Source organism: Carassius gibelio, chromosome A1 (genome assembly GCF_023724105.1).
Source record: "Carassius gibelio isolate Cgi1373 ecotype wild population from Czech Republic chromosome A1, carGib1.2-hapl.c, whole genome shotgun sequence".
In the NCBI taxonomy this organism is placed as follows: Eukaryota; Metazoa; Chordata; class Actinopteri; order Cypriniformes; family Cyprinidae; genus Carassius; species Carassius gibelio.
Genome location: NC_068371.1, coordinates 7,440,308 through 7,453,440, shown reverse-complemented (window position 1 = coordinate 7,453,440; position 13,133 = coordinate 7,440,308). Strand labels below are relative to the sequence as shown.

Below are 13,133 nucleotides of genomic sequence, written 5' to 3'. Positions count from 1 at the left end.
GCTCCGCCCTGGTGGACTCCGGCCTCGACCACAAAGACGTGGTGGTCTTCCGCTCCGCCCTGGAGGGCTTTGTCTTTGACCACAAGGCCGTGGTGGTCTTCCGCTCCGCCCTGGCGGACTCCGGCCTCGACCACAAGGATGTGGTGGTCATCTGCTCCGTCCTGGTGGACGCCTCAACATGCCCTTCATGGACTTATGTTTTGTGTTTTTTGAGTTCTGTTTCTGTCTGTTCTTTTTAGTTTAGTCTGGCCCTCCTTCCCTCCCCCTGAGCCTCCACCTGTCCGCCTCCCTCCTGGACTCCTTGTTTTGTGTTGCACCTTTCCATTCCTCCTGGTTGCTCCTGTCCCTGTTTTCTGTCCCTCCGTCCCTCCCCCTGGTCCGCCGCCGTTCCACCTCCCTCCTGCCTCTTTTTCTGTTGGGGTTTTCCTGGGTTTAGGTGGAGCATCTGGTAGCTGCTCCGTAGGGAGGGGGTAATGTCACGCTGCCAGTCTTTGTTTTCCTGGGTGTTCCCTAGTGAGCTCACTTCCCCTTAGGCACTTCACCATAGGCACTTTAATTCCGCTAGTCTGGTTGTGTCTTCACAGTAATTGCACTCCAATTAGAATCGCACAGGTGTTGACAATACTCTGTCATTAGTTTCCCTATATAGAGCTGTCTTTCTCTGTTGTCATCATGGAGTCCTTACCCTATGTGTCTCATGCTCTCGTTCCCCCGAGACTTCCTCTACCTTCTCATTCTTCCGAGTTCCCCGTTTCATCCGGTTCCCTCTTTTGGTTACGTTTGTCTCTCATGACTGTTTATTTTTGTAGTTACCCCTCTGTTTAAATAAAAACCCTTACCTGCATTTGGATCTACCCTCTCTTTGTGTTTTCCCAAACCCAACCGTGACACTAGAATGTCTGTACATATTTGCGCCCAAGTAAATCTTTTATAAATCACGATATGTGTGTAAAAAAAAAAATGCATACGCATGTTTCTATGCCCATTTTGTGCATAAGCAACGTTTATAAATGAGTACTGTCACAGGTGTTACTTCAATGTAGACTCTTGCCTGCATACACACTTACCCACAATACACAATTACACAGCTGCACACAACTCTAGCTCTATGAGCGATCACACTCTAGAATAGACTGAAACAACACAGGAAAAAGAATAGGGAAGTACCCTAGAACAGCTTCCCATGAGAAAAACCAAGCACACAGTGTGTGTGTGTGTGTGTGTGAAGATCTCTCCTTCCTGATGCCTTTGAGGTGTAAAAAATAGATTTGCTTTGAGTAACCTGCAGTCCATCAAGATTTCTCTGTTGGACTCTCTCTGTGTGTACTGAGAAAAACACACATTTCTGTTCACTTACACTGATTATGAGTTTTTAGCACCTTAATATGAATCTTAAAAATATTGCATTTGGATTGACTCCAGATACAATTTACTGAGACAATAAAATCCAATTTTTTCATCTCCTACAAGAATGTAACTTCACTGTTTACTGCTTAACCTGCTGTATTCCCAGCACATAATACAGTGTGTAGGCCTATTTGTGAGTAAAAGAAAAGAAAAAAAGACTACAATCATTATTTTCTGACAAAACAGCACAGGCTGTAATGATTTAATCATTATAGAGATTGATTTAAAGCTTGTTACAGTGCTAGATTGTTGGAGCCAGTGAAAAGAGAGTCTGACTACCGGTTAGGAGTTCTCAAATTGACACTAAAAGCTCAAACACTGGAACATTTCATGAAGTCTAAAAGCCAGCAGTAATTATAAACGGAGACAAATCTTGCACTCCCTCACACATACACGATTACTATCGCTGGGTTCAATTTCTTTTGTCTGGAGATGAATCTGAGAGCTTTATATAAAAAAATTAATAAAAAGTATCTGTTAATTTTCCCCCTGAAGTCTGTTTATAATGTTACTCCAGGTTTATAGTAAGGTTTAGTTTCACCTAATTATTGACCACTGATAGACAAGCTATTATGACAACTCTAACATCAAGATTTTATACATACATTCTTTTATTGGCTAACTATTGTATTGAAATGTTATTCAATTGATGCGTACCATGAAACCTGTGAATGGGAAGTCTTTAGGTAAGCATGACCTCATCATCAGGTTCCTTAGAGGGGCCAGCAGGTTAAATCTTTCCCGGCCCCCCTCTATACCCTTTTGGGACCTGACTCTAGTGCTAAAATCACTACAGCAGGGCCCATTTGAGCCTTTGCATTCAGTTGAGCTAAAGTTTATTTCATTGAAAACTCTGTTCCTGCTTGCACTGGCTTCCATCAAGTGGGAAGGGGACCTGCATGCATTTTCGGTCAACAATTCGTGCCTAGAGTTTGAGCCGGCTGACTCCCATGTAATCCTGAGACCTCGGCCCGGCTATGTGTCCAAGGTTTCCACAACACCCTTCAAAGACCAAGTGGTGAACCTGCAAGCACTGCCCCTGGAGGTGGCAGATCCAGCCCCGGCTTTGCTTTGTCCCGTCCAAGCATTGAGATGCTACGTAGACCGGACACAAAGCTTCAGGACCTCAGACCTGCATTCCATTTACAAAAACTAAAACTGTGAAATTCCTTTAAATCCCTCAGAATTATAAAAACAGCCAACATTAAAAACTGCTGTATATTTATTTAATTATTTATTTATTATGACCACCGGGTTCCTTCCTGCTCAAATATATACCCAGATTATTTACGCTGTGTGAAAACATAAAATGCTCAACTCTGAAAAAAAAAACAAAAAAAAAAAAACACCTCAGTCGTTAGGGTGAGCTTTGATTTGAATAAAAAGAAGGAAAGATGGTTGTAAAAGTCCTGGCCTTTAAAACAAACAGGGACTTGTGATTGATAATGTTTTGGGTCTAAAGCCGCAGGATCAGCAGTACTGGCCTGAGAACAGTAATTTTCATTAGTGTAGGACAGAAACGATAATGGAAGAGTATACACACTCTTATACACTCACACACACACATAGCAGCAGCAGAAGGAATTACTTCCACATATGACGTGAAACATTTTAGAGTGGCGCAGAGCAAAAGGACAGACCCAGCTTGAACTGCACACAAAATGACACAAACAGTGAGGGTACCATCAACATGACATGCAGACTACACAGACTTGACACATGGACGAGATAAGAGTGTCATTAGCAGGGGATTATTGAGCAGCATACTGCAGGTGGTATATAATGAGGGGGTTTTCAGCATTATGGATGTTGAAATGACAAATAATACAACAGGCCAGTCTGTATCTCACACAGCTTCTGCTCAACAATACAGCAGATATAATAGTGTGGTGCCAAAAGATGACAAACCCAAAATCCACAGCAAGAACATAAAATAAGACACTAAACCTAATGGAGTCTTAATGAATAAGCTTTCTGAAGACCAAGTTATTTTTTAACAATTTAATATATATATATATATATATATATATATATATATATATATATATATATATATATATATATATATATATATATATATGTATATATAAATAACATGTATTTGTTTTTTTTTTTCACAGACACTAATAAACTGACAGACTTCTGCAAAGAATCTTTTCAAAAGCATCACCTGCTCTAATAAATCTAAAACTATAAATGCATAAAAAAATTAATTCACAAAATTTTTTTAGTTGAAAAAATTATAATTATAGTAATAAAAAGTTGTATTACTACTATTATTATTTGTTATAATATTTTTATGTATTTCATCTGAGTATGCCTAATACCTCCTAGCACGAATAGAAGCACCAGACAAACACACACACACAAAATATATATATACATATTTAGCTCATTTCCATGAAATTTTGGTTTTTGTAATGTAGAAACTGTATATTCTATCGCCCTTCACCAACCCTACCCCTACCCCTAACCCTCACAGGAAACTTTGTGCATTTTTACTTTCTCAAAAAAACCACATTCTGTATGATTTATAAGCGATTTGAAAAATGGGGACATGGGTTATGTCCTCATAAGTCACCCTCTCCTTGTAATACCTGTGTCATACCCATGTCATTATACAGAGTTGTGTCCTGATATATCACAAAAACATGCCCACACGCACACACACACACACACACACACATGTTTGTTTTTGTGAAAAGTGGGGACATCCCATAGGCGTAATGGTTTTTATAATGTAGAAACTGTATATTCTATCGCCCTTCACCAACCCTACCCCTAACACTCACAGAAACCTCACAGAAAAAGAGCCAGTCTCTTTCCTGCCAGTGTATCCCATCACATACTTCCAGTCTCAAATGGGTAAGAGGTAAGAACACATGTACCTGAAGGAGCCATTCCTCAGGGCAAGAAAATCATCTACGTATTGAAGCAGCGCTTACACATTTTAATGCATTTACCAGCACTAGACAGGCACGCACATCTTGAACAAGTGCAAGGTGGCATATGGAGAGACTGCATTATTAGGGAGCTGTAGTAAAGGCATGTTAAACTCATGACTCCCATTCTGAACACGTACAAAGACATCCACTGCCGAGAACAGATACAATACAGAGCCTGTGTTTGCTTGGAAACAACCCTGTTACATGACTTAAAGTTTTAACTTCTGTCTAGAATGACAAATTACCCACATTCAGCCGAGCAGAGAGAAAAAAAAAAAAAACTGCTCCCAGGACAACACTGAAAAAAAAAATTGTTTCCTCTCATGTAGGAATGTCCTCCCAGAAGTGTACCACTAGGAAATGTTGACTTTATTCCTTTTTTTTTTTTTTTTTTTTTTTTTTTTTTGCAATTCTCTGTGTGAGTTCCTTTTTCTATCCTGTGCGAGATTGGAAAGAGACAGCTGGAAAACCCTTATGCCAAAGGACTCCACAGAGATGACACAATAAGACATCAAACTGTATTGAAGTTGGCTACTTTAGCATGCACATGCATCAGCTATGACAGCAGCAATAAGATATTTCCCTTTTATGCATCACTGGCTGAAGTCATACGAAGTATCTGCTGCTTTCCAAAAATTACAAAGACAGCAGAAATGATATTGTTGATCAAATAAAATATTTAAGCATCCTTTAAACAAGATCAGTTTCCCTCAAAAGCAAAATTTCAAGGTAAAATTCAAGGTAAAGTATATAATCTCTGTGCCGCTTGTGGCAACAATTTCAAAAACAATAAAACTTTTTAAACTTGTTTTATGTGTATACTTCACTACACTGAATATTTTAATGTTAATGACTTAATGGTTGAGATTTTTGACTTGGGTCAGTGAGCAAACACCTTCCTAGAAACATCCTAGAAACTACATATGCAGTTAAATATGGCAGTTGACTGCCAGAGTGGTGCTACATTCTTAAACGTTTCTGGCAGTCAACTGCCACATCTAGCATTGATTTTATTTATTTACTTTTTGCAGTGCATGGGAAAGGGAAAGCAAAAATCGCTTTATTTGTGTTGCGATAATTTGATATAACTTCATTACACTGGGTTGAGTGCATTAATATGCTGCAAATGTAAAATAATATAAGAGAGCATCAGTCAAAGAACAAGTCAATTACCACCAATGTATGAAAATAACCTACAGTAAAGCAATATTAAGGCACATGTTCGCACTTATAATTAAAGAAGAGTTGAAAAAGAAATCGGTTGGAGTGGTGGTGTGTTGGTATGTTGCTTTATTGGGCTTTGGAGCACACTTTCTGCATTATTACATTAATGAGAGTTTCAAACAGTTATAATATAAAAATGTACAAGTAAGCATGGGCCGTTGCACTTTATTTTACAGTACATGTACTTACATGTAGTTATAGTGTACTTACAGTGTATTTATCTAAGAAAACTCTGGTAATACAAGGTAACTACATGGGGTAGGGTTAGGTTTAGGGGAAGTTTAGGGTTAGTAACTAGTTCTTACATAATTATTGTAATTACTATAATAAGTACATAGTATGTACATGGGGGACAGGACTGTAAAATAAAGTGCTACCGCATGGGCCTTACAAAAAGTATTGTGGTGGTACCATGGTGGCAGACCGAGATACTCAATGATGTATATATTAAAAAAAAATATTCCCATGTCAAGAGTCTAAACTCAGGGCGATTTTTAGAAAGTGAGTTATGGTAACCTCCAATGACATTGACAACAATCAGTGTTTTTCAGCCTGTGGTCAAAAACAGGCATTCTATCATTCACTGTCTCTTTCTCTCAAACATGTTTGTTTATGAGGGACTGACGGCAAACAAGCATCACGCTGTTAGTGCATTAGACTGAAGACATATGTCTGGATAATGAACACAGCACTTTCACCAGGCCACTGACAGCATGCAAGAGACTCACCCCAGCCTCACATTCCACATTAATAATGGCTTCTAGTTCCTGCTACATGATAAACCGTGTGGGGGGCCGTCAGATGAACGAACAACAAATGCAGGATTAGATTTCTTTTCCATATTTCACATCCTGCTTAATCAAAGCTTAATAAACATCAAGATGAGAATTTGTTAGAAAGGCTTTCTTGTACTTCACAGGGTTCTTGAGAATAAAATTAACTTAATGAAACTGTTGAAGAACGTGATACAAATAGCGAGAGAGCAATGACTGTGATAGGGGAAAAAGTTTCACAACAATGTACTTTCTCGACATTAAAGGGATTTCAAGAATTTCACAGAATTTTCACAACAATTTCATAGAAAAAAAACAACCTCTATGACTTTTTATTCTGTATAGAGCACCAAAAGGATGTTTAGAAAATTAAGTTGCTCTTTTCCCATAGTGAATTTCAAATAAATGCTTTTTTTTTCTTCTATTCATTAAAAATAAATAAATCATAAAGATGTGAATAATCACATATATATTTCTTGAGCACAAAATCAGCACATTAAAATTATAGACGAATGATCATGTGACACTGAAATCTGGAGTAATGACTGCAGGAAATCTTTGCCCTCTGCAGGAATAAAAATACACACATTTTAAAATATATTAAACCAGAAAATATTAATTATAATATGTTTTCACATTTTTCACTGTATTTTTGTAATTTTATTGTAAAACATGATGTAAAAAAAATGACATTATCATGTTAAGTACTCTGAAACCATATATTACTTTTGTGACAAATTAAGCCAAATTTAAACTGCAATTCACTAATATATATATTTATATTTTTTATATACTGTATATGCAAAAAAGAAAAGAAAAAACGCCAAAAAAAACACTTGAATCACTTTCATTATATGAAAAAGAACAGCTTGAAAAGAAATAGCGTGTGTGTGTCTGTGTGTATGTATATATATATATATATATATATATATATATATATATATATATATATATATATATATATATATATATATATATGCTAACACAAAGAAATGTGTTAAAGAATTGAGCTATTCCTTTAACACAGCACATAATCCAGTATGTCAGTTGTGTGAATTTCACTAAATAAATCAGGTCATTCCAAACAAGCACAGATTGTACACAGGCACAAGACTTTGCCTGAGGAAGCCACAAACAAGCAGATGCCACTGAGCGTGAGAGAGAGATTTTGAGATTTTCTGACTTCACCTCGAAACATGCTTTGCAGAAAACTGTTCATTTTAAGCTGCCCAGGTTGTAGGCTGTGCTCAATGACTAGAGTTATCTCCCATGAGCATATGGTGCTTGGATTCAGCTTAAACACAAAGCTGAACACTGAACGTTGACGACTGAGAATCGAAGGGTGATGCCAAAGGTTAACAGCTAATTTATTAGAACACACACTTGCTTACACACACAAATATGCTCATGCACAGTCTAAAACTTTTGTTAAACCAATGCCATCAAATCATGACCACGATTCTAGATTACAGAACCATACAAGCCTGGATCAACAGCAGGTCCCGTGAAGCTGATCATCGGGTCTATGAATGCTAAATCAGGTCTGTTTCATCCTCTGTGCCGTCAAACATCTGCTGTTGAATAAACATTGTTTACCTGTGTAATCGATGAGGGAACATTGAGAATCCGGAGAGAGTCTTGCAGCCAGTGAGTCCCAAAGTACACCCTGGCAATACAATTAGAGAGCGGCAAATCACATGACTCTCTTAGGTCTGCAGTTACAAAGGTAACCTTCCCTCACCTGGAGTTGAGAAGAGACTTTACAATGACACACAAACTAATAGAAGTCTCAACAGACTGTTAATGTAGCCTATCTGCTAGAGGGTGCTACTAGCAATGCTAATGTCATGTTACTAAAATAGAACAACAGCACAACAGCAAATCAACCAAGAAGCTCTTTGATGCTAGGAAAGCTACCTGTTAGCATTCCCATTTATCTCAATAGCTAGTTTTCTCATGGGTGCTCAGTTATGGACACAATTGTTATTGAGGCGTAAATGCCATGTGAGTAATCGCTGTTGGGAAATGATGTCATGATGCTAATTGACTGATATCACAACACCAAATTGTATAGACACAGACACAGACACTTCACTATCAACGGTCCTTAGCCCTTAGCTATGACGTTAAACTAATAATGTTAATAAAATACAAATAATAACATTCATAATAGAAAAAAACTACTATAATCTACATTCAGTACAAATGCATTGCAACTTTTAAATAGTCATTAATAGAGAAAGATAGAGATTTTTGATATGTTATTTATGAACAGGTGCTAAACCACAACCCATTCTCACTCCAAAGGCGTCAAAAACCGAAGCATGGTCAAGCGCCCCTAGCGTCACTTTTATGACGCCAAATGTGCCTCTCGGCGTCGACTATCGAAGCACTACGACCTTCATTGCTTTCAGTGGGAAACTTTTGGCGTCAGAATTCGCCACGAGGACATGAGATGTTTATCGCTATGAAATCACGTTCAAGAAGTCTCATTCAGCACACATCGCGCGATACTTGCTATCAGTTCCACAGTTTGGGTGAGTAGTCGTATATACGCTCTTTTAATGCCTTTTATCAAATGTATTCTGTCTTCTTTATTAATCAGATTAGTGCCATATGTTTAATCGCTGTATTATATCGGTCATCCGCGGCTGTCTTTGAGTTTCATTGCGTTTAAATAAATGAACACAGCTGCTAATTAGTGTGATTAAACTCTATCTGTCACGTGACGTGCCATAGACCTTCGATCCGTTTTATATTATTATTAATTTCAGGATCAATGATGTAAGTTGTATTTGTAGTAAAATCATGGTAATCACGACACAATAGTAATAAATGAAATGTGAAGTTAAAACACAGTAAATGGGACATTAGTAACTGTAACTGTAGTTTTACTATGATATATTAATAATCAATACAACAATACAATAATCACCAAACCAGCTATGTTTGTATCACTGTAATGTTAGTGTTTTTATGTGCTTTTATATGACAGATATCACAGTAATCATGTGTTCTGTACCATGCTTTTAATACCTTTTAATGTGAATCCAAAAAAAAAAAAAAAATCAAATTAAAAATAAATAATAAAACATGTATTTTTCCATCTTGCAGTTCATTCATATCAGTTTATATATTTTAACTATATTTTTATAGTTTTTATATATATATATATTTATATATATATATATATATATATATATATATATATATATATATATATATATATATATATATATATATATATATAAATATTTTGCTCACAGATCATTATTAACATTCTGTATATAATTCAATTTTATTTTCTCTCCCCTTTTTTATTATTTTTATTTTTAGCTGAAAAGACGTAAAGGCAGTCAGCCCAGTGGTGTTTCTGGAGAGGGATTCCTTCAGAAATGGAGAAGACAGAAAGCTGCGGAGGCAGATATTTGCAGCAGTAAGTCTGTGATAGTTTGTCTCTTTTATCAAAAATTCCTGCTGTTATAATTTGTACAGCATTTGTTGTTTCTTAAACTGTTGCACTGTCCAAATACCCACACTTGCCATCTTTTCACTTGACCACTTGATTACTTATTTGAAGTCTTTCCTGTATTTGGCCTAGTGTTCGAGTGAGCATGATGACCACGAGTGTGTGTCGAACTTTTCATGACCTGATGACTGTGTTTCCCAATCCTGATCCTGGAGAACCCCAGCACTGCACGGTTTTGGTGTCTCTCTTATCTGCCTTGGAGTCTTCACTGATGAGCTGATGAGTTGAATCAGGTGTGTTTGATCAGGGAGACATCTCAAATGTGCAGTGTTGGGGTTCTCCAGGACCAGGATTGGGAGCCACTGCCTTATGGGACACTTATGTGTTTAAAGAGATTTTTAATATCTAATTATCAATATTTCACATACTGTACATTGGACAGCTTCCCATGACCTCTTGTGAGATCTCTGCAAAAAGTCTGACGATTTATTCCAAAACATGATGCATGATGGGATACACTAAGCTTTGTATAGCGCTCCAGAGCAGTATTGGAGAGGTTTAGTGTGTGTTAAGGACGCTGTGCTTTGGCATTATTAAGACCGGGCACAGTCTTGTGCACACACTGTCACGTACACACACTCTCAAGTGGCCAAGACTGCAAGTGTGGGTATCTGGACAGGGTCAAAGTCTTAAAAATGATCCCTAAACACATCACAGTCTTAATAATCCAGTTTAATACTTGTATGATATTGTACAAGCCCCAGGACGGTCTCATCTGACACTATCAAAGAATTCATATGACTATAGCTTGTTATTAATTACTTGCTTTCAATAATGGATTCATTTAACATTTAATTATACAGCATCTTTACAGAGGTGTAATGTACAAGCTGCACGTAATTAATAATATGTCCTTCCTTCTGTCTTACAGGATTTTTTCCAGATAATGCTGTTCTTCTTTTTCAGGTCTAAAATATCGAGCTCAACAGCTATTTTAAGAGCCAACCCTCACAAACCTTCCTAAAACCTAAAAGAGCTATTACTGAGTCTCAGCGAATCTTGCCACGATCAGCTCTTCCCAGGTACATTTGTTTACTCCAAAAATGCTCTGGTCTGAATCTTACTTTAAATTAACTTAATTATGTTTAATGAGCAATATTAATTGCACAGAGAGTAAGTAGAGATTATCTTGTTTCACAGAAGAGAAGGAAGACCAAGGATATGATTTGCTCAGGATGAGGAATGAAGATGGCCATCTTGAGCTCAAACAAACAGAAGTCCTCTGGTATGTGTGTGTTGAAGCAATGCTGTGTTATACAACATTTTATGATGATCTCTCACAGAACTGGTCATGTCAGCCTTGATTTTGTTTTATACTATTACAATTACAGCATGTTAGCAAAGTGTGACTGGACATTTTTAATATTATGTTTTTAAAAACACACCACCTGTTTTATTAGCAGACAAGTGTCATGAAATTGGTTTAGTTGATATAAACACCAATTGACATTATTTCATTGTTTTGTAAATGTTATGTTATTAATTGTGAATTGATAGTTGATTGGTTTGAAGCCAGGCCTTACACTGCACAGACTAAAACACATTTGTGAGAGAAGTCAGGAACTTTGGAGAAAGATTCTAGAGGAAAAAAACACATTTACTGCAACAATAGATCAATTCTAGAGTCTCTGAGAACTACACATGCTAATGGAGTCTCATGAGCAAGACCTTTGCTTCTGTAACTTTTTCTTAATTCTTGCAGAATGACATATTTATTGCAGTATTTTTATTTGTACAGATGATCTCATCAGCCAAATGAGGGGTTTTGACCAAGTGATGCTCTTGAAAGGAGTGAAAGAAGAGGATGTGGTAAATTGTCTTCAGAGAAAAGCTTCTCAAAAGATCTTAAAACAGCTTGAAGAATGGTAAGTGTACAGTACTACAAGGGTCATAGTTACTCACCCTGCTAAAACCACACAGAACATAAGCTGCGCTCTCTGTCCATTAAACAACTTCTTCTGGATTGTTTGTTTCACTTTGACCAGGTCTGGGATCTTAGGACTGAGAGATCATCTGGCTGAGAACAAGCTACACCACATCAGTGCTGGATATCAACCACAAACTGTTTCCAGACACGAGAGAAGAAGATCACGATGGGGAGATGAAACCAGTTTAGATGTGATGATGGGAATCATTATTTTCTGAAACAGTATCACATGTCTTATATGTATCACATGATCTGTATCACAGTTGACTGGATGGGACTGTGTGACTTTTAAGGACATTTCATCACTCATCTGTGTGAACTGATTTATATATGAGGTTAATGTATCTTTGATGATAATTATTTTCATTGAATCTTATTTGTCTTGATGCTACTTTATCAACTTTATAGTCTATGCTTCAATAAAATGAAAATGGTGAATATTGTGTTCTGAAGATTCTTGGTAAATACATCATTTTACTAGGTAGGCTCATATGTGTTTATTTTAGACTTGGAAAAACGACATATTAATTATTGGGATTATTTTTTTATTTAAGACATGCACATTTTTGATCGGATTAATAACATCTGGGACATCAGTACACCAGAAAGTAATTTTTTTATATTTTAGTAACAAATATGCACATTTTTTGTGAAATACAGGGAGTTACAAGATTAATTATTCTGCATTACAAGATGGTGCCATGGGCTTTATTGTTACAAACACTTGAGGGATAACTGAGAATGTAGCAGGAATGATCAACATGGATCTTGTACTGTATTCAAACCAAGAGCAGGCACATTACTGATGTCCAGCACATGAGGAGCAAGATACGGGGGTGAGGAGGACATTTTTACACTGATTTCGGCTAATTAGTTATATATAATGATAATATATATATATATATATATATATATATATATATATATATATATATATATATATATATATATATATATAAATATTCTTAGCACTGCATGAATTTGTCCTTGTGTAATAGTGAAGTATCACAATGTGTATACATTGTCCTTGATTACTGCTTTACAGTGGGGAATAGATAATGGCAAGTTGTTGCAGGTTCATCCATTATATTTCTTGCCATTTACTTCAAAAATCAAAGAAATAATCTATTATTTTCATTATTAAATCATTTCTTTATAATTTTTCCATGTTTCATCAGATGGCCTCACAATGTCCTGTCAAAAGGTATAATAGCCATGATGAATAGAATAGAAAACAGAGGACTGTGAAAACTGTCAGATATAAATGTGACTCAGCTCAGTTTGTTGTTCATGATGAGGAGAATACATATATGTAGGTTTTACTGCCC

General features: G+C 36.5%; 1 long non-coding RNA gene across 1 annotated transcript; it reads left to right on the top strand.

Annotated features, from left to right (window-relative positions):
- The first annotated feature begins 8,640 nt into the window (after positions 1 to 8,640).
- Positions 8,641 to 12,243, top strand: LOC127974932 (uncharacterized). The gene is made up of 6 exons (XR_008157416.1): positions 8,641 to 8,886; positions 9,686 to 9,785; positions 10,785 to 10,900; positions 11,019 to 11,103; positions 11,617 to 11,743; positions 11,864 to 12,243. It is a non-coding gene; the product is annotated as an uncharacterized LOC127974932 (long non-coding RNA).
- Positions 12,244 to 13,133: the final 890 nt, after the last annotated feature.